Below are 26,649 nucleotides of genomic sequence, written 5' to 3' on the forward strand. Positions count from 1 at the left end.
CTGAAGTCCAATCCCTCTCAAGATAGGCCAGGCCTTGGGCTTTTGTTAGGCACAAGTATGACCAGATATGACTGACATGTCATGATCCAGGAACTGACAAAATTAAAATATACTCTTTGTCCTTGCACTGACAAGTAAAACTGAACACCAACAAAGCAACAATGTCCAATAGGAATTAGAAATATAATCTGTAGTTACCGAGTATTGTAATTGAGTGTTGGCAAGACCAAATAAATCTGTATGTGATTAAAAACCCTGTATTTTTTTGTATGTGTTTATACATTTAGTGTGTTTTAGATAGCGATTACATGTTTTCTATTGCTTACCTTCACTTTTATAGAAGAAGAAATACACCTGTATTCCCTCATAATCCTTGAAGAGGGCAGCGGAAGCCCCTTCGCTATGGCGGAGGAGCCTCATCCCCAAAACTGGCAGGAAAGGAAAAATTAAACGATAATAAACACTTGCTTTATTTTTCATTTCCTGCTGAGTTTTGTGGGCAGGGTTTTGGGGATGACAGGCACTGAGGGGAGTGGTAGGTGCACTCTCTTCACTGCGTGTGACGGTTTAGCCGGCCCAAAGCAGCTGGGTTGGAGAGAGCAGGAACAGACTCGCAGTCTGTCCTAGAGCACAAAATGAGTGCGCTCAGGCCAATCCTGAAGCTGCTGTCATGCATGAGAACAGCATCAGGCTTGGCCGCAGGGCATTCTGGGAGCCAGTGCCACCTGTAGAAGAGGAGCAGAAGAGCATGAACCCCCGCCTGCCCTGTTGCTCTCCCAGCACACCGGCCGCACCTGGAAGAGAGCATTTAGGGTATGACTAGGTAAATGAAAGCACGTGTACAATATCACTCAAATATGCACACAAGTAAATGCAACAATTTTAAAAAATGAAAATGTATTTACTGGACAGTAGATATTCATCTTCTAAAGATATCTCACCTGTCATTATCATCCACACATCTACGGTTGGCTCTAAGCTTTGCCATGTATGCACGCAAGTTCTCGGCAGTGTAATCTGTAAGAGAGCAATCCGAAGAGGCAAGTATTATTCACCACATGGCTTTAAACCCCTTTATTTAACATTATGAAAGGCAAATTACAGAAAGGGGGGTATGAATATTGCAGACAAAAGTAGACCATAAACTGGAGTTGTAAAAGCCCTGACTTCAAAATATTAATCTCACGCAATTCTATGTCAGGACCGGAGGCTTCGGATTATGCCATCTCTCTTCGCTTTATTAGAAATAACAAACACACAGCAGCCAGAGAGATACGTAAATATCAGTGTAAAACCATAAAAAACTACAACTCCCTACAACCAGGGATAAGTAGAGTACATTAGTCCATCAACTATTTCCATAACATCCTGTAAAGTCCTCTGTCCACTCTCATTCCTCCTCTTTCTTCGCTGCTTCGCAGCCAGTTAAGTGCTCTTACTCTGTTTTTTATCTGTTGACACTTTGTGCCTGCTATTTGACTAAGATCTGCATGTTGGTTGCATTGCGCGCGTTTGTATTTCTCTCTTCCCTTACAGAGTCCCGACCGGCCGCGGGAACGTTCTCGCTCCTCACGCGGCCGGCTTCCCTGCTGTGCGGCTCCTCCGTATGCCGCTTGGGGCGCTCGTTCGCCTTGTAACACTCGCGTCGCGTCTCCTCAGATGAGGAGCGCGCCGCAAGCTCAACGGACGACAGAGCCTGCCCCTGCTGCCTCTCCCTTAACATCCGCATCGCGGATTGTATTTATCCCTCTTATTATTGACGCCCCGCTGGGGTCTGTATTGCGGTTCGATCCGCGGCGAACGCGCTGCTTATACAGCGTGTATGCACTATTAAACACCACGCATCTCGCGGGCGGTGTCAGTTTCATTTGGGCATATTATCCGCTTTCAGAGCACATTAACAACGTGAATTTCAATGCGTTTTGGAAGGCAGCTGCCCTGTCAGGTGAATCCTGAGGGCGTATACGCGTTGAGGGCCTGGTGCAGCCCCATTGTAACCCTCTGGGCTACCCAAATTGCGGCCTCAGGCCTGATAAAGTTATACCACCTGCTGATTGTGTGACCCCCTTGCCCTTCTCTAAAATACTTACCTTTGCTAAAGATATGGCTGGGCAATCTGAATATTATGAGGAGGAAGTCCAGGAATACTTACCTTTTAGCGATGAGTTCTTTGACGCAGTCGACGACTCAATATATCGAGTAGTTACTGAGGTAGTGGGTCCGATGGAGCAGCGTCTTTCGGATAGAATTGTGCAGGAATGCAACCGATTGGCGGCGGCTCGCGGCAGCGCGACGCCGGCCCCAGGGGATCTCGCTGAGGCGGTTCCTCCCCCCCCTAAAAAACAGCGACCGGACGGGGTGGATGCAGACGCCTTTGCGCGCCTTAAAACGGCGTTTTTAGCAAAGACGGCCCCGTGCGCCCCCATCCCAGCGGGTGACCAACCTCTAGATTTGCCAGATCCCCCTTCCCCGGCGACTGACAATGATACCCAGGGTGATACCGATGATGACACGAGTTCTTCCCGTCCTTGGCGCCCGACCCCGGCGGCCGCTTCTGAGGCGCCGGAGGAGGATGCTGATATGCTAAACCCAGATGATATAATGCATCCCCGGTCTTCCGCTTGGGTCCCAGGGGATAAGGTCGTTAGATTCCTGTCCAACCGGCTGCGTAAGCCTCTGGAGAAGGAGGCGCGGAGTTGTTTGAGGGCAGAATGTGCGCGTCCCTCCTTGCCGGACAAAATCGCGCTTACTCCAGAACTGGACTCTAAAATGGCCACCTTCTTGGCGAAATTTGTAAAAGATCCCCGTAAAGGCATTGATAGATCTTGGCGGTCCTGTCAAGATAAACTCCTCGATGCCGTCGGTCCCATGGCAAAGATATTAGACATGGCAGAGGAGGCTAAGGTGACTGGTTCAACGATTTCCCCTGAGGTGTTATCTAATTGGGCCCAGCGGGCCCTTATTTTTATGGGAAACGCAAATTGCGCCCTGTCAACGGAGCGTCGTCGTTCCTTGTTGATTAAATTGGACCCCAAACTAGGAGATTTGGCTTCTTCTGAGGCCGGGGCGGTTGCGCAGGGGGGCCTTTTTGGCGAACCCTTTGTGGAGGAATTGGGGAAGTTTGTGTCTACTTTTACTTCCTTAGACAAGGCCCAGTCTGGTATTAAGAAGGTGTTTACCCAGCGGGTTTTCCGCGGGGCCGGCCGAGGCAGGGGCCGCTCGTCCGGCCGTGGGTTCCAGCAAAACCCTCATAAGGGACAAGGCTCTGGTCGTGGTCAATACAATTCCACCGCAAATTACACCAACTTCTACCCAACGCGAGGACAGCGTTTCAGAGGTCGTGGAGGCTACAAGTCCAACTCTGGAGGCGGGAGCTCTAGCGGTAAGTGTCCTTCCCGCATGTCAAATACAGTTAGGGGGGCGACTGGCGTGCTTCAGAGAGGCTTGGGTGGCGTTAACGTCCGATGCATGGGTCCTTCAGACGATTCAGGGCTTTCATGTAGAATTTCGAGACAATCCCCGCCAGCTGGCGCGGCCAACTCCATTACAATTCAGACTTCAGGACGCACGGTTGATCGACGAAGAGGTCGCCGACTTGCTTCGCAAAGGCGCCATTTGTCGCACATCCCTGCATCCTCATGGTTTCCTCAGCAATATTTTCCTCGTGGACAAAGCCGATGGAGGTCGTCGTCCGGTAATCAATCTCAAGGAATTCAACACGTGGTTAGTGTACCGCCATTTCAAAATGGAGGGAATTCATCACTTGCGCGATCTCCTGCGCCCTTCCGACTGGTTGGCGCGTTTGGATTTGAAAGACGCCTACCTCGTGATTCCGGTGCACCCGCCCCACAGACGATTCCTACAGTTTTGTTGGGGGGGCCTGATATACGAATTCACGGCCCTTCCGTTCGGGCTTTCCTCGGCACCATGGTGTTTCACCAAGGTGCTTCATCCCGCGGTAGAGTTTCTCCGGGCACGGGGTATTCGCATGATCGTCTATCTAGACGACCTTCTTCTAATGGCTCAATCTCCCCAACTCTTGTTGGTTCAACTCCAGCAAACTGTTTCTCTTCTGCTGAACCTAGGGTTCGTTATCAACACGGCGAAATCAGTACTTCAGCCTTCGCAGTCAGTGACCTTCCTGGGCTTTGTGGTAGACTCCGTTCAGGCGACGTTGAGCCTTCCCTCTCGCAAGTTGGCAAAAATTCGGCACGAATTACGCCAGACGGTATCCAGGCCCTCCATTTCCCTCCGTCGCTTGGCCAGGATTGTGGGCCTCCTGTCATCCTCGATTCAGGCGATTTTCCCGGGCCCTTTACACTATCGGGCATTGCAACGATTAAAGGCCTACCACCTCAGACGGGGTCGGTCGTACGATCACGTGGTACCACTTTCGGCAGAAGCCAAAGAGGAAGTTCAGTGGTGGCTCACTCATATGGAGGCATGGAACGGTCGAGCGATTTTTGGCTCCGTTCCGGACTTGGTCATCGAGTCCGACGCTAGCAAACTGGGTTGGGGTGCTCGATGCGGGGATTTCTCCACCGGAGGTGTTTGGTCAGCAGACGAGCGGGCCTTTCACATCAATTGTTTGGAACTGTTGGCCGGTTCTTTCGCAGTGCGCTGCTGGACCAAGGACAGGGTGCAATCTTGTGTCCTGAAGATGGAAAACGTCTCTGCGGTCCGTTACGTCAATCGGTTGGGAGGGCCTCGTTCTCGGGCTTTGGCCAACCTAGCGAAAGACTTTTGGGGATACTGCCTGGACCATCATATATCGGTGACAGCGGAGTATCTCCCGGGCCAGCACAATCAAGTAGCGGACTGGCACTCTCGTCATCTCTACGACTCCAGCTTATGGAAGCTGGATCCTCCGGTCTTCCTATGGTTGAACGATCTCTGGGGTCCCTTCTCAGCGGACCTTTTTGCCTCCCGTTTGGACAACCAAGTGCCCAGATTCTTCAGTTGGCGACCGGATCCGATGGCTCTAGCCACGGATGCCTTCCTCCAGGACTGGAGGACGGAAACCGGTTACGCGTTTCCGCCATTCTCCATGATAATGAGAACAACGGCCCAGATCCGACGACAGTGCGCGGAGCTGACCTTGATAACCCCCCTATGGAGGTCTCAAGTTTGGTTTCCAGTTCTTCTGGAACTTTCCTGGGATTCTCCAATCCTACTCCCCCTGTATCCTCAACTTCTTCGGAACCCAGAAGGGAACCTTCATCCCCTGATTACTCAGGAGACGCTCAGACTCATGGCGTGGCGTCTTTCAGGCGCAGATGGTCGCTGCCGGGACTTTCGGGACAGGCTGAGGCCCTCCTGTCAAAGGCATGGGCAGACAGCACCACGAAACGTTATAGATCCGCGTGGTCACGATGGGTTCGTTGGTGTCTTCGACGGGATCTGGATCCCGTGGTTGCAGGAATCGTTCCCCTCTTGAATTTTTTCGCCGATTTGGCGTCGGACGGCTTGGCATATCGCTCCATTAATGCTATCAGATCGGCGATTTCTGCCGGTCACGAGCCTCTAGACGGAGCGCCTGTTGGGGAACATCCGATGGTCTGCAGACTTTTACGGGGCGTGCGCTTATCGTTACCCCCAGAACCTCGTTACTCTGTTCTTTGGGACGTCAACAGAGTCTTGAATCTGTTTCTTTCCTGGCAATCTAATCGATACCTCTCTCTGAAAGAATTGTCTTCCAAGCTTGCTATGCTTCTATGCTTGGTCTCCTGCAGACGGGTTTCCGATGTTCGCACACTAGATGTCTCGGCGCGGGTTTTCTCCCCGGAAGGGGTTGTTTTTACGATCGGACGCAGAACCAAGTCGCATTCACGTACAATAACGTACCCGGCTTTCCGGGACTCTCCCAAACTGTGGTAGATTGTTTAAAGTCATATGAAGATTTAACGCAGGAACTCCGCCCGCCGGGCGAGCGACAACTCTTGATAGCTCTCAAGAAACCACACAAAGCAGTCTCTTCTCCCACCATTGCCAGGTGGGTGCGATGGGTTATGCAAGAGGCTGGCATTGACACAAAACTATTTGGTGCCCATTCTGCCAGAGGTGCTATGGCCTCAAAGGCTTTCGCGCTAGGTGCGCGTTTGGAGGATTTAATTCGAGCAGCGGACTGGTCGTCCGACTCTACCTTCAAGAGGTTTTATTTTAAGCCAGTCCTTAATGTTGCACAATTAGTGGTAAGTAAGCTTTGAACTAGCATAATCCGAAGCCTCCGGTCCTGACATAGAATCGGAATTTGCCTAGTAACATGACGGTAAGTTCCAATTCTATTAAGGACACGGAGGCGAGGATTATCCCGCCCGGGGCACCTTTGGTGCAAACCCCCCCGTATGGCAGTAAGTACTTATTTTCTCGACCTTGATTGGCGGGACATGCTTGTTTCGTTTGATGTGTTTTCTACTGTGACCTTGCGTAATATGCACGGTTTGGTTCGCACGGTTCTCACCTCCCTGCTTGGTTTCTTTTAGGCAATGATGGATCCAAGCAAGACCAATAAGGAAATGGCGTGACTTGCGTGAAGAAAGAGGAGGAATGAGAGCGGACAGAGGACTTTACAGGATGTTATGGAAATAGTTGATGGACTAATGTACTCTACTTATCCCTGGTTGTAGGGAGTTGTAGTTTTTTATGGTTTTACACTGATATTTACGTATCTCTCTGGCTGCTGTGTGTTTGTTATTTCTAATAAAGCGAAGAGAGATGGCATAATCCTCGCCTCCGTGTCCTTAATAGAATTGGAACTTACCGTCATGTTACTAGGCAAATTCCGATTCTCTTATCCATGAATTTTCTATGCTTTAACCATATTGCTGATAGTCAACTGTGAAGGAAAAACATTCCTGGATCCTGTCTCCACTTACAAATCAGTCTCTTCACAAGCTAAATCTATTCCACAATATAACTCACTGCTCATCTTAGTGCTCACTCTCCATTCCCCAAATTCTTTAACTGAAAAAAATAGTCTTTTAACAACCAGGGGCTGTATGACATACAGAGCCCATGAGGTTTAATGGAGGTGTATGCCCATTTTCTGTGCCCCCTGGCTCACAGTAGTATTACACAAGGGGCCACAGATGTTTCTGCAAACCCTTCTGTAATACAGATAGTGCTGGAGCATATATTCGCCAGTGCTACCTAAAGGGGGCATTCTCTCATTTAAAAGCGGTTGTGGCCTCATTCAAATGAGGGAAATCCTTTGCTTCTGCACTCACGCCATATTATGGACATGAGCACAGAGGCAAAGAGGGCTTTAAAAGGTCCACAAAAAGGTGGTGCACAGTCAGTGTGCCCACTGAGTTAAGCCCTCTGGAGAGGTGTTAGGAGAACTTATAGACCTCCACCAGACAACTTCCTGCAGGCGGATGCAGTCACTCACTGCAAAAACCTGGAGGGAGGTCTCTGACCCCTTTGAAGTGCCGATGGGTTCCACCTGCACATTGAAAGACAGACTGGCTGAATGTGATGGCCCAGGGCAGCCATGATTTTCCAGCTTCCCTTGGGGCTGTGCGCTTATTGTAATAGGGTGTATTGTCCCTGTTTGTCTCTGGTGCACCTCTTTAAAGGTATACTGGGCACAAACAGGGAACTGACGACTATCCCAAAAAAAAACATCTAGGTGGTTTCAGTTTGAAGGACTCTTTCACTCGCCCCTTGACCAGGTGAGCTATTCCTTATGTGCATAATCAAAGTGGGTTAACTAATGGACTTATTAAATCAAAATATACAATTTACATCACACAGTGTTCCTCCACTACCCTAGCAAACCCCACAATTATGAGCCTTTTAAGAACAAGTGGGTTGTACAAGAATTATTTTTCCTCAGGGATCTAGTGCAGAAGAGAAAGGAAGGTAAACTCTGGAAGTCACGAAGACAAAGATCTGCAAAACAGATGTGAAAGTGTCTAACAAAATCCTGCGCTGTATCTAGATAAATTAACAGACTATTAAGTATCATTAGAATTATTTAAAATCCTATCTTTTACAGGTTCCAGAGCAAATTCTGGAACCAAAAGCCTTTCATCATCTCTGGACTAGTATACTAAATCAGAATAACTTCAAAATAGAGATGCTTTTGAAGATTTCCAAACTTTATAATCTGTTTTATGGCAAATAAAAAACTAAATATGAACAACTTTTTCTATGGGCTAGAGAATCCAGTTTCATTATTACTAATATCAAGTAACCATAACAGTAGATATTTTTTCAGTTGCAGAGTATCAATTCAAACAGTTTGGGTAACATACTCCAGAATCTTAGTGCACCTCCGCAATCTCAAAATAAACAAGCATTTGCAACACAATAGGTCTCCCCTTTTGTGAATGTTTGAGCTATTGGTACCGTAAAGGAGAATTTTTATACCTACGTGTTTTGGTTTGGAGTGTAGTGGATGTATGTGGTGTGGAGTGGAATTATGAGGGTTGTATTGGATGGGTTTATTGTGGAATTGTGTCGGGTGAAATTGTGTGGTGGAATTATGTGGCATGGGAAATAGATATGGGTGAGAGATGCACAGAATAGATAGAAAGGAGATAGTGATGAATGGGTAGTTTGTGCAGGAAGTGGTGAATGAACTTGAGACAGAGGAGCAGAAAGAGTGTGTGAGGAAAAGGGAAAGAAGGGGAGAGCAGGCCACAGATGCATAAAGAGGGAGGACCTGTGTACACAGAAGACACCCTAGGAAGAGGAGGAGAGCTTGGTTTTGAGGGATGGAAACCTTTAAAAGGCACAACAAAAAAACTGAGCTTAGTATGTGTGAGCAGACAGTATAGAGAGGGGATAGGGTGTGTGAGGGAGGGATGAGAGCGGGCAGTGGGATTGCGAGATGAGAAGATAGTGTGAGGGAGGGATACAGTGTGCACCAAGGGAGAACACGCCCAAAGAATGCGCACATTGATCAAATGCAACTTGATGAGACACCCGCAGAGAGACTAATAAGTGAATGCATAGTACAATTGGGGAGGCTGCATCAGGAGAGAGACCCCACCCACAGAGCAGAGGTTGAACCAGCTGACAGATTTCACCAGTGAAATTAGCAATATAGTTTTAAAAAAAAAAAACAATAGCAAAATCTTGCAATTCATGCCCTAGCAATTCCATGTTTGACCATATGCGGAAGTGAAAACATGTATAATCGCCAACAACTGTAATATGGCACTATGCAATCACACAAAAACAAACTACTAGGAACAATGAAGTTTGTCATTTTACACCGTAGACTTCAGCAGGAGTAAATAATTTTGAGTACATCTATATGAAGATTAGTTACTTACCTCAAATTGCATTTCTCCAGTATTGGTATCTTTCATAGATTCACATGCTTGAATAATTTCCAGTCATCAAAGTGGGACTCCACGTTACCATAGTAAAGTAGTATGTTATAGAATTATAGCCTATAATGGCAATGCAAATTAATTTTACTAGCCTGGATATGGCCTTTTTTTTAAAAGGGCCAAACTTGAAATATAACCAATCAGGCAATCGCATCCTCTAGAATACTCCAAACAGTGGTAATAAACAAACGCAATCTGAGAGAATCAAAAAGTAGCTGCACACTTCTGTATATATGTATTTATACATATGTATGTGGTGTTTGTATAGCACACGCATAGGCAAAAGGAAGCGGAGAGCTGTACATTGTCAAAGACAAACATACAGTCAATAGGAGAGGTAGCTGTGTTCTGGGAGCAAAGGTTGCATTATGGTATTGTAGTCTTTTAAGAGGTATACATTAGGTCACATAACCATTGATAATTTCATATGATAATTTCCAATGATAATCTACATTGATATATATGTGTATGGCTCTGGTAGAGAGCCTCTAGTGTGAATAACTGGATCCCAAGTACAGAAGCTCACTGCTATGACATGGCAACAACAGTTAACAACTGGCTGGACTCTCTGGGAGTCTCTCAGAGCAGGACTGGAAACCAAGGAGCATGGATTTTGGAAGAGAGAGAAGGCATAGAGAGTGGTGGGGTGGGTAGCAGGAGGCAATGCCTTATTTTTATTTGGCAGAGGAACGGGAGGCCATGTTAGACATGGCTCCCCATTACTCCTTTGTCCCTGCACAGCTGTTGAAAGTAGAGGCTGATGATTTGGAGGGCCATACTTAACATAAAATTACAGATGAGTGAAAAGTGAATTGCATGGTTGTGGTTCTGAGCAATATAATGGAAAACTCAAGCTATGCTTTTGTTGTCTAATCGATGTCACTCAGATCCCTCTGTGAGTTCACTGTTATCTACTGATAATTCTATATATTATTAACAATTTAGTAATTAATTCATAGCATCTCTAATTGATAAGGCGACATCATATAAAGCTCATTTTAAAAAAATCAATATTTTATTATTATTCATTTAAGTCATGTGTCCATTTGCTCTAATGTCAGTACAAATAGCATTGCGCAAATGTTTAGGAACAAGACAGTGAAAAAGAGATTAAGAAAAACAGACAGAATTCATTGCTATATACAAAAAACTCTGCCTGACAAATAAACCAAAAGTATCAAAATGAATTTAAAAATAACTGTCATGCCAGCTTACATTACATGATGGAGTTTTAGCATCTTTTTCTAATTATAGCTTCAGTACTGCCATCAAGGTGACAAAAATACATAGGACCATTGTCTGTACACGACGGGCCCGATTCACATAATGAACTTACGACTAAGTCCTAAACTTACTACTTTGTGGTATTCACAGAATGCACTTAATCAATCAATCAATCAAACAGTCTTTATTTCGACTTCAAGTCATAAAAGACAATTTAAAAACAAAACTCATCAATATTTACAAAAACACGTTTAAAAAAACATTTCATCATTAGACAGTTCTAATTTTTTGGACTGTACATATAGAATTCATGGTACTAATGCTAAGAGCAACATGATTTGTTTTACTGCATAAGTGGTATTCCTAATCGACCAGTTAAAAAAATAAATATCTGCTTTCCATAAAAAAACAATACTAAAAGAGTATAAAAAAATTCCATCATTATACTGGTTTACATTTAGGGCGGCTGAAGGGCTTTCAGTTTCCCGGCTCTAATTAACCACATCCATTTCAAAAATTTAGCTATGGCAATCACTATTATTTCAGAGCTATCGGATTGAAATAGTCTTAGTGCAGAGATCCCCGTCTTGATACCCTTCTGAATGCAAACTGCTCTGATCCATCTTAGGCGGGGGGCCTTATATACTGGGCAAATAAACAAGATATGTGCTATGGTTTCTCGAAATATCTTGCAGAAAGGGCACATTTGATCATTTTTATTAGATGCCCATTTGCAGGTAATCGTGTTCAATGGAAGAGTACCTACCCTGAACTGGTGATATAATTTCCTATCTTGAGGCAGTGTGATCAGATCCCAGTACTCCTCATACCTGATCGAATGTTTCAACTCCAAAAAAACCTTGGTATGTGAAGGATTTGTATGTGACTGGAATTCCACCAAAGATATATATGTCCAGTAGGCCTCTTTCAACTCCTGTTTGGTGGGGATTATTGTTCCCTGTGGATTGTCCCATAGATCCCCCATTCCTAAGGACTTTAAAAGGATTTTTACCTTTCTGAACCAGGGAATTCTTTCCCCTGTATCCATATTACGCGTCTCCAAAAGTGCCAACGCATAGTGGTTCAGTTCAGGGGTGACCCACAGTCTTCTCCAATAAGCAATTGGTCTAAATCTACAAATATTTTCTAGACTCTGACACCCCAAATCCATGCGAAGAGGTATTAATGGTGTAGATTGTGGGAGGCCTGTGATACAGCGAAGGAACCTATTATGTGCTTTTTGTAAGCCTGCTATATCAGACATCCCCCACAATTCAGCTCCATACAGCATGGAAGATCTTACTCTCGAGTCGTAGATTTTTAATACTGGGGCTATGGGTTTGGTGGCTGACAGCTTAAATTCTCTGAGCAATGCGCCTGAAAGTTGCGCATGTTTGGAGATTAGATGGGCCACATGTGGCTTCCACTGTAACCTGGAGCCCAATGTGATGCCCAGATAGTTAAAGCTGTCAGTCTGCTCTAGTAGTTCCCCATTCATAAAAACTCTGCCCTTGATAATCCGGTGCCTATGCATTGTCATAAATTTAGTTTTGGAGACATTAACAGAAAGGCCGAAATCATTGCAAAACTTTTCAAAGCAGACTATTGCCTTCTGTAACCCTTCCTGTGTTTTAGACAATAAGAGGGTGTCATCGGCAAACATCAGAAGGGGGACGGGGATGCCATTCTGTTTAGGTGGATCGGTTGTAGAGTCTTGGTAGTATTCAATAACTTTATTTATATACAATGTAAATAATGTGGGTGCCAGCACACATCCTTGCCGGACACCCCTTTCAGTTGGGAAGCTGTCGGTCACTTGGCTCTGGTTACCCCACCTAACCTGCGCGTAATTATTTTCATGTAATGTAATCAGAATTGCAAGTAATTCGGGTGGGATGCCCTGGTCACGGAGCGCTCTCCACAGCCTGTCTCTCGGTACTAAATCAAAGGCAGCCTTTAAATCAACAAAGGCTGCATACAATGTGCCTCCCCCCAGAATCACCCATTTCCAGTATATTGTGGAAAATCTAAAAACTTGGTCCACCGTGCTGGTCAGGGGTCGAAAACCAGCCTGTAAAGTGGACATAATTCCTGATTCCTCAATCCAGGTCTGTACCCTGAGAAGGACCATTCTGGCCACCACTTTTTGAATACAGGCTATTAAGCTAATTGGCCTGTAGTTTCCCGGGTCAGCTCGGTCACCCTTCTTAAAAATTGGTACGATTTCAGCTCCCCGCCATAGATCTGGCACCATGGTGCCTTTAGCCAGAGTGTTCGCCAATAATTCGATATAAGGGACCCAGACTGATCTACTATGCAAGAACACGTCTGCAGGAATTTTGTCTAGGCCCGGAGCCCTACCTTTAGGAATTAAATTGAGGGCACATTCGACATCTTTTTTGGTGAACACTAATGTAGTAACTGGCAGAAGGGGGCTAAGAGAAGCCAATACGGGTGGCGGGACATTATTCGTATTTGCAAACTGGGATTTGAAGTGCTTTACCCATTTTTCTGGTGGGACATGGTTAACCGGGGCTGGTTTTTGGTTTCCCATGCCCCACCTCACAAGATGCCAGAAGTCCGTTGAATCTCTGGACTGACTGGCTACCAATAATTCGTCCCAGTATTTAGTGTCCCAGGTTTTTTTCGCCACATTTTGCGTCTTTTTGTAGTGGATCCTTGCCACCCTTATAACTTCCCTATCGGTGGATCGCACAGCATCAACTAAGGATTTGTAAGCGAGCCTACAATTTTTATCATACCATGATGCTTGTTTTTTGTTCCCCTTACCAGGGTGCTTTTTCCTGGGAATATTAAAAAAAGAGCTAAGTTTAAGAAAAAGGGTCGAATGAGTGTGAATTACCTTACTGCAGCAGTCCTCAAAGTCCAGCTGCCCCAGCATTTCAATGGTAGCTTCATTTACCATTTCATTCATTTTATTAATCAATTCAGGCTTGCACAGACACTCTGCCCATCTAAGCCGCCGAGTATCATTAGTCAAGATGATATCGCCTATCGAATCTACATGTATTGACCCCTGCCCTTTGTATAACTGCAGCTCAAGGCTTAAAGGGTTATGGTCACTTTCAATACGTTCTATAACTATCATGTCAAGTATGTTGGACCAAAATTCAAGATTAGCCAGTATATAATCTATTCTACTGGTACACAATCCATTATTAAAAGTAGGGTTGCCCTGCTTGTCACCTCGGGTCCTGCCATTCACTGCTCTCAAACCATACTCAAGACTAAAAGTCTTGAGTTGTAGGGCGGCCTGGGTCCACCGTTTGATAGGGGCGAGGCTAAGACTGGGAATCTGCCAGCAGACATCCTCTGCCTCCGTAAGCTCCAGGTCAGTTTGATCCAGGGGCTCATAGGAGCAGTTGAAATCACCACAAATTAGCATATTAGCCCGTCCCTTCCAAATATTAACATAGTGTCCCAGTGTCGTTACAACTTCTGAAGGCTTCCCTCCTGGCTTTCCTCTGGCATATACATTAAAAATAATGAGCTCGCCAAACAGTGAAGATTTCAGCTTAACCGCCAGGATATCCCTTGAATCAATTTCAAGTTGTGAAATAATAAAACCATCATCCTGTTTAACCCAGGTAGTCAGTCCCCCCTTGGGTCTCCCTCTGTTTGTTTTCGTTGCAGGTATTGCAAAGTGGAGATACCCAGTTCTATGTTGGGGTTCTAAGGCCCAAGTTTCTTGCATGTTTACTATCATGAAATTATCAATAAAAATAGCCCAGTCACTGGAGGTCAACTTGTTTTTTAAACCAGCCACATTCCATGAAACTAGAAACTGACTCTCCACATTACAAATTGTGTCATTTGGGACAGTTACAGAAACTCCTGTGCCGTTGATATTCCACTTTTCACAGGACTTATTTCCGTTACCCTCTCCCGAATGATCAGCATAGCATAATTTATCTTGGGGGTTGCTTAGCATGGAAGAGCCTGTAGCCCCAGCATAAATCTCGTGATTATTTAGACCATAATTAAGTGTGTCATTTAAGCGGTCTCCTTGAGTAGTTAGTTTTATGCTACGAGCAAGGTTAATTGATACATTGGTAGTAACACCAGCCGGAATGAAACCTCTATCGGGTATACTTAAATCAGTGGGTGAAACCCTATCCAAAGTCTCAGCCATACCCACTGGCTCCTCCCCGGGTGGCTGTAAACTTCAATCACAAGTATCCAAACCACTAAGAATGTTAAACCGGTTAGAAACCTCCAGTGGGGTGAAAGGTACTGAGTGATCCCAGCTCCTATGTACAAGGAAACCTGGCCTAGTAGGTACCATATTCCACTCAAGGTCTTCTGACGTTATAGCTGAGTTCCTGAAATTAGACACATCGGGAAATTTAATATTAGGTAGTATGTTGGCCCTAGTCTGGTGGGAAAATACAGCAGATCGTGGATAGAAATAGGTCAGGGGACGTGGAGTAATGCAGCTACCTGGGTTGGCCCCTGGCCAGCTCAGGACATGACGTACTGCATTTCGGTCTCTAAAGTTTATCACAACCACATCCCCCCTAATATCTTTAGGTCTACCCCCCAACCATTGAAGCCGGCGTACATGAATTATTTCGCCATTAATGTTGCTAGTGATCGGCCTATGTAATGCCAGCCAATGTACTGTTTTATTCTTTAATTGGGAGAAACCTTCTATCTTATTTACTGAAAGCTCAGGAACCCCCGTTAAAATCACTACATAGGGGACAGCCTCAGGTGGGAGATCCGGTAGGGGACCCCTAGGCTGATTTCCTTGGATCTGCCTCCGGCCTCCCTCCTCAAGTCTCTGTAACCCATCTGAACAATTACCCGTGTCATTAGTGATATTGTTTTCAGGGATTGTGAGATGGGAAGTTGTAGTAACTGACGCGTTACACACAGGAACATTTGGCTGGTAGGTAATACTGTTACTCGCAGTAGGATTAGAAATCGGGACTGGCACTTTTATTAAGTTACTACCAGGGGACAGGTCGCCTAGTGACGGATTAGTGGAAACTATGTTTACGGCTAACCCGTTATCGCTTGATGGTGGACGAACTGTAACAACAGGATTTCCCCTGGATGAGTGTGCTTGGGCCTGATTGGGTTCTGATTGAGCTTTTAATTGTAAAGGACAAGACTTCCTATCAAGGTCTGCTTCAATTTTCCCTAATCGGTTCTCAATTTTTTCCAACCTTTCTACAATTGCTAAGGTATAAGAACGCAATATCAGTTCGAAAGTGTCCACAAGATTACTAGTGATTTCGATATTGGACCCATTATCTTTAGGGCAATGTTCGATGCTGTGTGCCACCTCTATATGTGCAGAGGTCGGCGCTAGTATGGGAACAGTGTCTGATCCTGGCACGTCCTTAGTAGTTACAGTAGATATAACTTTAGAACTGGAGGGGGTCGCCTTCTTCCCAAAGACGGTGTGGCTCATCCTTTGTTTTATAAGTTCCATCCCTTTACGTCTCCTCTTAGCAGGTGGTGGAAATCGCCTTACTGGTTGGACAGCTTTCTTAAGTTTCTTAGACTTATGGGAGATAGGTGACACAATATTCGAAGTTCCTGGAGAGCTGGGTAGGTCAAGTGACGATTCAATAGTAGCTGTTCCAGTAGAGGAAGTACAGGATGCTACACATTCTCTCAACAGGAAAGGTACACCTTCTGTACTTAGAGTATCATCGACAAGGACAGGTACAGGAGTACAATCATTTGCAGGGGTAGCTGTGGAATTGTGCTCAAGCAATGCCCTGCTTTTAATAATTTCAATAGAGCGTCTTTGTTCAAGCCTTCGCTCTACTAGGGAAGACTCGATTGTCCCTGTAAATGGAGTCTTGATTAGATAATTATCCAAGGTACCATTCTTTACAGTTCCCAGTCTATCAGCCATGGCAGGAAATGGACTCGGCATGCTTGTAGTCATAGTGATAAATATATCAAATGCTCGATTTGCCGCAATATAAAAGAAAGAAGAGTAATTTCAACTTACAATGGGATGTATTCCTAGTTCTCAGCGTCTATGCAGGGTGCTGTGCCGGGGCCGGTCTCGTCGGTCCACGGAGGGCCACAGAGGGCCCGCCCTTTGCCCGGGCTTAGCCCGGCGCGTCCCGTTCGCGTCCCGCGAAGCGAGTCTCCCAGTAATTTATGGCGCCTCCTGGCGTCACTACGTCGCGCCGCCGCTGAGGAAGCCGGGAAATGCAGTCCCGGGGCGGCGACGCGGAAGATGGCGTGTACTTCGTTGATCGCTTTGACTCTTGGCGGTGTCGGCGGTAATGGCGTGGCGTGGCCCAGCAGGTTTCAGGTGAGTTTTGGCAGCCCCCCCGCTCCGCTGGTCTCCCAGTAATTTATGGCGCCTCCTGGCGTCACTACGTCGCGCCGCCGCTGAGGCAGCCGGGAAATGCAGTCCCGGGGCGGCGACGCGGAAGATGGCGTGTACTTCGTTGATCGCTTTGACTCTTGGCGGTGTCGGCGGTAATGGCGTGGCGTGGCCCAGCAGGTTTCAGGTGAGTTTTGGCAGCCCCCCCGCTCCGCCGGTCTCCCAGTAATTTATGGCGCCTCCTGGCGTCACTACGTCGCGCCGCCGCTGAGGCAGCCGGGAAATGCAGTCCCGGGGCGGCGACGCGGAAGATGGCGTGTACTTCGTTGATCGCTTTGACTCTTGGCGGTGTCGGCGGTAATGGCGTGGCGTGGCCCAGCAGGTTTCAGGTGAGTTTTGGCAGCCCCCCCGCTCCGCCGGTCTCCCAGTAATTTATGGCGCCTCCTGGCGTCACTACGTCGCGCCGCCGCTGAGGCAGCCGGGAAATGCAGTCCCGGGGCGGCGACGCGGAAGATGGCGTGTACTTCGTTGATCGCTTTGACTCTTGGCGGTGTCGGCGGTAATGGCGTGGCGTGGCCCAGCAGGTTTCAGGTGAGTTTTGGCAGCCTTTCAGGTGAGTTTTGGCAGCCCTTAATACTTTTGGTATTCACAGACTGCACCTTCTACTTTTGGTATTCACAGAATGGATTTACGACTACTAACTTTATGTCTGCACTCGGGCCGGAAATTCCGGCCCGGAGGCGGAGCTTCTGGCCTGGAGGTGGAGCTTCTGGCCCGGAGGCGGAGCTTCTGGGCCGGAGGCGGAGCTTCCGGGCCGGAGGTGGGGATTCCGGCCGGTGGCAGAGATTTAGCCATGGCTGAATTCTCCACCTCCAAACCGGAAGCTCCGCCTCCGGGCCAGAAGCTCTGCCTCCGGGCCGGAAGCCCCGCCTCCGGGCCGTAAGCTGCGCCTCCGGGCCAGAATTTCCGGCCCGAGTGCGGACGTAAAGTTAGTAGTCGTAAATCAATTCTGTGAATACCAAAAGTAGTATGTGCAGTCTGTGAATACCAAAAGTAGTAAGTGTATTCTGTGGATACCACAAAGTAGTAAGTTTAGGATTTAGTCTTAAGTTAATTCTGTGAATCGGGCCCATTGTGTTTTCAAGAATTGTGCCTGTATGATCTACAACTCACATTGGATTGTAAATAACTTCAGTGATGGTCATTTACCGGAAAGTATAGTTGAGTCGAACATGGCCTACCTCTTTAGATTTCTTTATGCTTTATGAATGACCATCTAGACTATTAAACTGTGAGAAATGCCTTAACAAATGTTCGGTGAGCAGCAAAGCCTTGGGGCTGAATTGATCAAATTCTCCCGCAATGCAACACAGCAAAACAACTTGCTTCTCTGCATGACATGGAAAGAGAGCAGGAATGTGCCATATTTACTAATTTATGACATATTCCTGCTCTCTCCTGCGCTGGCCTATTGAGTACTGCCTAGCCCCAGTGCAGACGCCCTTGCACCATGGTGCATGGATGCCTGCATTACATACAGGATTGTTTTTATGCAGGAAGGGACACCTTTCTAAATGAAAAAAAATCCTAAGATGCATTTTCCTCTTTCTGCTTGTGCTACAGAATGCAGCACACATTCAAAGAAGAAATAATGAGAAGAAATAAAGATATTTCTCCTTGTTGCACAGCTGTCGGGAAGGCATATCATTTTGACTCAATCCTATGTTTACTGACCTTATTAAATCTGAGACTGTGTCAAAATACATGTTCGGATGCATTAGAATGCCCATGCTCCACCCATAGAATGCCTTCCCACCGAGAGTAACACACGGCAGTGATTAGCTTTACCTTGCGTTATTCTAGATTTACTAAGCCACAAAGCCCATAATATTCACTGTTGGGCAACGTCTCCCTCTCAATGAGCATGCCACATCTGCTTGACACAGCCTGTCCCTGACGAGGACGAAAATTGTGGGGTTGCGACAAGCAGTGGAACCTATATAATAGAGACTCTATTCTTCTGAACAAGATAGAAAAATGTAAGAAGGACCTGGCACGGTTCTCGCTCGAGAAAGTTTATCCCTATACTAAAGAGGGATATGTGGCACCAGAATTCAACAAAAAGGGCAGAAAAACTGGTTCCAATTATTCCTCTTCAGGGTCAGATACGTTTTCAAGTGATTCAAAATCTTCGAGCCTTGATGTACAGTACAATCAAGGCTTGAGCACTCATTCAAGGCCTAACCGAAGAAGAGGGAGACATGGCCCTTTTCAACAGCAAGGCTCTTGGTGGCCCCCGATACCTTGGGGTTATCCACAATATCACTCCCCTATGACACCCTTTCCTCCTCCAACACAACTTTTTGGTAACCAGGCTTTTTTAGAACAGAGCCATGGAAGAAACAGAACCCGAAACAGAGGCAGGAGAAGAGGACAACAGCTTGTCCACTGGGAAGACGAACCGCCTCCTCCGAACACACGGAGCAGGAAGGGCTTACAACAGCCGAGCATCAGCTCGAACCTGACAGTTTAGTTGTGAATTTGAGCTCACGCAATCTCACAAAAGATGAGAATGTGGTCCTGGATAGAGGTCTAGGATTTGTACCAACTAATCCTGGTGATCCCTTTCTTATGAGATGTGAATTGGTGCGTTTTTTCAGAAAGATTCGCCTACATTTCTTCTTCAAAAATATAGAAAATGGTATTGTGATGATCGATGATGTTTCCTCTAACACAGCGTTAAAATTACCTTCCAAATTCAATCCACCACATCACCTAGTAACGGAGCAAGTGCTGACGTTTGAAAAAGCTGTTATCTATGACATGAGGGCAATCTGTGATTCACAAGATAGACCCTATCACAATTTACCTGGCAATGAGAAATTGGCCTTACAGACTTTATCCAATGACACTGAAATCACAATCAAACCCGCAGACAAAGGGGGAGCGATTGTGATCCAGGATACTGTATCCTATCGTCAAGAATGTCTACGCCAATTGGGCGATTCGCGTTCTTATCGTCTCTTGAAGACAGACCCTACTCCTAGATTGACTAGAGAGATTGGGATTTTGATTGAGGAAGCTAAAACTTCCTCAGGGATGGATCACACCAAATGAGGCCGATTTTCTGTTATCCAAATACCCAATCATGCCTCAGTTTTATACATTACCTAAAATTCATAAACCACAAAGACCTCCACCTGGTCGCCCAATAATTTCAGGGATAGGGTCCCTTTTGGAGCCGTTATCCACCTTTGTCGACTTTTTTCTAAAACCAATGGTAAAATTGATGCCAACATTTTTGCAAGATACACAAGATATCTTGAGATTGTTACCAGAGACACCATTTGATATAGATTATCTCGTCTCATTTGATATAGAATCATTGTACACCTCGATTCCACAAACAGAAACTCTAGATACCATTAGAGATCTTCTAGAATCAAGAATACAGGATTTAGATACAATTACACCAGTATCATTTATTCTTGAATGTGCAAGGTTGGCTATGACTGAGAATTTTTTCAGGTTTGAAGACAATATCTATCTCCAAATCTCAGGCACTTCTATGGGCAGTATTTTTGCACCATCGTTAGCCAATTTGTATGTCCATAAGTTTGAAGAAGACCACATTTTGACCTCGAACAATCCTTTCCGCGATAAAATACTATTGTGGAAAAGATATATAGATGATATTTTTGTCATCTATAGAGGTACGGCTTCTGACATTCAAGTTTTTCATCAATGGCTGAACCATCAAAATGCCTTTCTGAAATTCACAGTAGAGTTTACAAAAGAACGTCTACCCTTTCTTGACATTTTTATATATCCTCATGTTGGATACCTTGGCAGTGAACTATACAAGAAGCCGATGGCAAGAAATTCATTGCTCACTTTCGAAAGCCAGCATTGAGAGAAAACTTGCCAGTGGGCCAGTTCCTGCGAATCAAGAGGAATTGTTCTGACCCTGTCAAGTTTCACAAACATGCTAAAAACCTATCAGTACAATTAAAACAGCGCCGCTACCCCATGCGACTGGTCAAGAAAGCATGGAAGAGAGCCTCTAATAACAATCGGGAGGCACTTCTAGAACCCCCAGTGATCAAACAACCTTTGAACAGACTGACGTTTGTGCATACTTTCAGTACCATGACGAACAGGGTACAGAAAAGTGTACGCAAACACTGGCGGATTCTAAATATAGGGCCTGATACTGTACCTAGCCCACTGTTTTCATACAAGAGAGGTTCTAACTTGAGGGATGTTTTGGTCCACACAAGGCCTAAAAATGTTACACTGACCCAAACTAATACTTTGTGGAACCTTTCTCCGGTACAAGGCCTCTTTCCTTGTGGCTCTTGTTCTGTTTGCCCTCAGACACAACATGTGAAACAGATAGACATAGGAACCCCTAGACCCTGGGTTCTGAAAAAGCATATGAACTGTAATTCCGAAAGGGTAATCTACATCATTACCTGCCCATGTTCACTGAGGTACGTTGGAATGACGGTACACAAAGTAAAGTTACGTATCAGTGAACATAAAAGCACAATTCGGTGCAAAAAACAGGCCACTCGCTTGACTAATCATTTTTTGATGCTCTATCATAAAGCTGAAGATCTGAAGTGGTCTGTACTTGAACAGCCATTTATCCCTGCTCATGTGAGTGACATTTCACAATTTTTGTTTAAAAGGGAACAGAAATGGATTTACAGACTTCAGACCGATGTACAGGGATTGAATGATGATATTCCCTGGACAGCACTTTGAATGATGATGTTCTCTAGACAGTACTCTGATTGTGTTTTACAATAAGAATACATTACATTATCGATCATGGCCATTGTAAGTCGAATGTGTCTACTGAAAAAGTGGACCACTTTTATTCTTTCAATTTGTGCCTGGCGAATTTACAGAAAATACAGAAAATACTTTTTTGTCCTTTTGTCTGGGGTTTCTTAATCTATATAGATAATCATCAGACAGTTCGTATAGGTTCCCCCAATATATATGGCCTGTCACCTCCATTAATTTTGGCTCTGAAAATACTTCTCTCTCTCCTTTTATGAAGCGAGACAATTGTCTTGTACTGAGTTGGTAATATAAGACTTTATCCTTATGGGGGCTACGTATATCACAACGTCTGGTGGCGCTGGGGTGCGGTCATGATAGATTACACTGTACCAAACTGAAATATAAACAAGCAACACGGGACTATGTTACCCATGTTGCCGATGCATGTCACGAAAGAATACGTTGCACCACATTACAATTAAACAAGCTACATGGAACTACATTACCCATGTTGCCGGGACGCACTATGTACATGCAATCAATGGATGTGTGGTTCCGCGGACATTCTATATTAAGCTATATGGGAACTACAAATCCCATGATGCCTGGTCACGTTAGAATTGCGTCATGCTTTAACGCGTTGTGCTATACCGCATTTACACAAACAACACTGGCGCACTTGCACCTCCCCGTCCTACTCTGTAATGCTCCGTGGTACCGACGGACAGGTTTGTGAATCGTCTGTGTGGATTGTTATATTCGTTTGGGTTTGGCGGCTTTAGTGTGATTTCCTGATATAACATACGAGAACCGCTACACTTACGAGATCTTATTATTAGAGGTGCGTGTCACTATTTGAACAAGTATGGCTGTATGGACCACACGATCTTCATGCAACAACGTGTTTTTTTTCACATGTTAAGATACTCCATACCACGTAGAATAGTAGTGCTAATATGGACACCAGTCTGTAGAGTCTGATTGTAGGAACTGAATGCTTCTACTACGTTCTGTACAAGGCTGTCTCAGATATAACATAGTTATGACATGGAGTTTGATGTCGATTTGGAGATCTGTTTTTTTAAATAATAGACAAGAGGTTTAATAAAGTTTTGCACCACATGTCTCTCCACATAGAGCGGGGCCACTTTTATCTGAGCAGGATGCCTGGTGAGGTGAGGCGGTCCCCTGTACTATAGACGGGTAAGCATTTGTTTCCCTCTTTTTAGAGCATTATTTAGCTGGTGACACTAACATGTATTTGTAGTGTAGCATTGGATTATTAAGTTCAAGAGTGATCAAGCAATTTGTCTATGCATGTATGGTTATCCTTACCCCTATTTTTGTTATTTTTCAGGATTATATAAAGATGCTCCCCTAACAAATCGTAAGGAGAGGTTTGAAAATCTTACAGATTTTTTGCACTGGGGTTTGATTTGTTTTCACACCATTATACAGCAGTAGCAAAGGTTCTGTTTGGTCCTGGACTTGAGCGGTTATTCTGTCAAAACTGCGTCTACACTGTTTTTAGATTTTGCCATATGGACAGACATTATTAAAAAGTTTTTTCTGTCCAATTTGACAATTTTAACATCACTTATCTTATATTTTTGGTTTTTGCACTGCTTTTATCACCACCATTTTTTGTCAGCCACACTAAGATTGGATAGATACCTCATCTCAAGATGTATAGAGAGGTATAAGTTGCCCGTACTATCTGCAGCCTTGATCAATCTGATAGCTCAGACAGGGCTATCGGATCCCAAATGATGTGGGCTGCTATTCTGGTGGCTGATGGGATTCACATTTCATGTTTAGACTACCAATATGTTTGAATTGCTTGATCCATTGTTGAGTGGACCCTAGATTTCTTTGTTGTGTTATTAGTCTTCAGAAATTAAAGGGATTAGTTTTCTAGTGGTCAATAAATATTTTCCCTTTGACCCTCCTTTGATATATTCATATATCTTGTAATATAACTGTTGTAATTAATCAATACTGTTATCTATACTGTAAGTGTGTAGTTCGTTCTCATTATCACACTTGTTGTTATCTTTGGTATGCCCCGCCCCACCCCTACATCCCCTGTAAGTGGTCCCCTCCACTGGAGTTCATTTAGAATGTTGGGGAATCTCCCCTGTCAGATGGAGAGTGGATGATCAGTAATAAACGACTTGAACTTACCAGCCTTGGAGTCTGTAGAAGTTTACTTACAACACTGGCGACGAGTTGCAGAACTGCGTGGGGGGCAGCTGATCATCTCCCCTTTGATTCTCTCCATCGAATTAATTATTATTGCTATTTTGGGAAGCAGAGGAGGTCATGACTCATCCTGTCTGAGGAAACATCCGTCGATCTACGGTCAGGCGTGCTGGTTGGTGGCTCCTCACCTGTCGAGAGACTCGGCTTTGTGCTCTGCGGTCCCTTGAGTTAGCGAACTTAAGGAGCGGATTGAATTCACTCATCATCTTTCCTTGCCCGGTTAGAGAGTGGCAATCTGAGCTTCTTCGCCCTTCTGTGACAGGCTGGTTTTGTCAGGTTCTTGATTGCCGCTGTGTCCGGAGGTGCCCACAGCGTCCCTGAGCCCTTCGCTTATTATCTCTGGGAAGCGTACAGTTTGTCTTCTCAGCACCCTGGCGAGAGGGTGATTCTGTGTGGATGACAGGATTTCCACTCGACTACTCAGCGAACAGCTAACGGAGGCCGTGGATCCCGCCAGGAGACTGAGGTTGTGTTTCTTTTACCTCAGCTTTCACCTTCCGGCGCCTCAGTCTCCCGAGAACCATCCGATTCCGTGTGGAAGGCAGAATTTCCACAAGTCTTCGTCAGTGTGCAGCAAGCGGAGGACGGGGATTTCGATTTAAAGGTTGGTCCACCCGGGAGGCTGAGGGTGTGTTCCTCTTCACCTCAGCTTTCGCCTTCCGGCGCTTCAGTCGCCCGAGAACCTTCCGACGGCATCGCCCCACCCCTGGTGTCCGGGGGTGTGTCGGGGGCGGTTCCGCCGTCTTTTGATCGGCGTTTTTTTGGAGCTCCTGCCTTCAAGAATCGGCAACGTGATTCTTTCGTCAGTGTCCACTTTCAGAGCCAGAGAGTTGTGCGAGCCCGTGGTCCTGCAGTCACGGTGAGTCGGGGAGAGGAGTTTTTGTTCCGCTTCCTTCAGTCTCCGATGCACCAAGTTTCTACGGCTGTGTGGGGGTGAGTCAGGTGTTTCTGTGGCACTTTTGAGAATCGCGCTCCGTCAAGTAAGGCTAGGTTTGCTTCCTGAACCTTGTCCTGGAGCCAGGGCTCACAGTGAGTGGCGTCGGCCCCACGCTTGGGGGGGGGAGCATTGGTGGTTTCTCACGGGCTTTCCATACCTGCATTGCGGGGGCTACTTGATTAACTCCAACTCACCGGGGATACAGCAACCAACCTTACAGTGTGTAGATTTTACTGTGTGGAGGGTTTTCTTTTGCGCGCATTTTCAAATGGGTACCCCAGGAATCAGCCAGCCACCCACATTCCTCAATGAGTGTGGGGACCCGGAGATACATTGGAAGGATTGGACAAAACTTTTTGAATCCTACCTAATCGCAATGGGGGGGGAAAGATTCTCTGCCCTCAGGAAACAACACATTCTATTGCACAATTTGGGGGTACATGGTCGCAAAGTGTATGAAACTCTACCGGAACCTGAGGTGGAGGCTGATGATGAATGTGATATCTACGATATCACTTTAATGAAGTTGGAAATACACTTTGGGGACAAGGTAAATGTAGTTCTGGAGCGTCACAAATTTTTCACCAGAGCTCAAGGGAAAAATGAGTCCATTAACAATTACATTGCAGCCTTAAGAGGTCTTACGCAACTGTGCGAGTTTGGGGACCTAAATGATTCGCTCATTAGAGATCAACTGGTCAGATGCACGAACAATAGCAGGGTACAAGAGAAACTGCTAGCTAAGAATCCCGTTTTAAGGGAGGCCATCTCAATTGCGCAATCTGTTGAGCACACAGCTAAATGTGTAAAGGAGATGAAAGTCAAGGAGGAGATTGTTGCGGTGGTACAAGCCGAGTCTGGTGAAAATAGTGTTCATAAGATTCAAGAAAAAAAAAGTAGTAAGGAGAATGCCATAGTGAGACATAATACTGAGGGGCATGTTTTAAAGTGTTTTAGATGTGGTAGCAGCAACCATTTGGCAAACAATCCTGTATGTACTGCACGAGGGGTTCTGTGTAAGAAATGTAACAGGAGGGGGCATTTGGCAAGGGTGTGTAGAGAGGGCATAAGTAACACAGTCAGTGTGGTCAGCACTCAAGAAGAGCCACAGGCTAGATATGTGTTCCAAGTCAAGGACAGTGATACAAGTACAGAGATTAACTATCCAAAGTGTATTGTGTTATTTGATAACAAACCTCTTGAAGTATTTGCTGATTCATGCTCTCCATTTACGTTGATAAATGTTAAGGATTTTGAGGGTTCGCTAAAAGGTTGTACAATGAAGTTATGCATGCCAGATATATCTCCAGAAGGTTACACTAAAGAGCCCATTCCCTTAGTGGGCATGACAAACAGCCATTTGAACTTTATGGGAAGGACCACAGTAGGTAAAGTGTATGTGGTAGAGAGCGGGGCCAACTTGCTAGGGTGGCAGCATCAGAGGGAGTTGGGGATAATTTTGGATCCCAATAACAAGAACCAAGTTCTGCAGGTCAAGGAGCTGGTTAGCAATAGGCACCTGCAAGAGACTTTTCCGAAGTTGTTCACAGATAGGCTGGGCAAATTAAGGGACTTCCAACACAAGAGTAAGGTCAGGCAAGGTGCAAACCCTGTGGTGCATAAGACACGCCCTGTCCCTTTTCGCCTCAGAGACATGCTTAAAGAAGAGCTGGACAAACTCAATGAGATGGGTGTCATCCAACCAGTGGAGGCCACAGAATGGCTCGCACCTTTGGTTCTAGCATCTAAAGGCAATGGGCAAGGCATCC

General features: G+C 45.6%; 1 long non-coding RNA gene across 1 annotated transcript in view; it reads right to left on the reverse strand.

Moving 5' to 3' along the window:
* Positions 1-26,649, reverse strand: part of LOC146861808 (uncharacterized) — a 145,548-nt gene that overhangs the window by 81,378 nt on the left and 37,521 nt on the right. Inside the window, exon 2 of the long non-coding RNA XR_014978342.1 lies at positions 942-1,017. This is a non-coding gene — a long non-coding RNA (uncharacterized LOC146861808). The remainder of the gene's footprint in view (positions 1-941; positions 1,018-26,649) is intronic.

Source organism: Triturus cristatus, chromosome 2_2, assembly GCF_964204655.1.
Source record: "Triturus cristatus chromosome 2_2, aTriCri1.1, whole genome shotgun sequence".
NCBI classification, from domain to species: domain Eukaryota; kingdom Metazoa; phylum Chordata; class Amphibia; order Caudata; family Salamandridae; genus Triturus; species Triturus cristatus.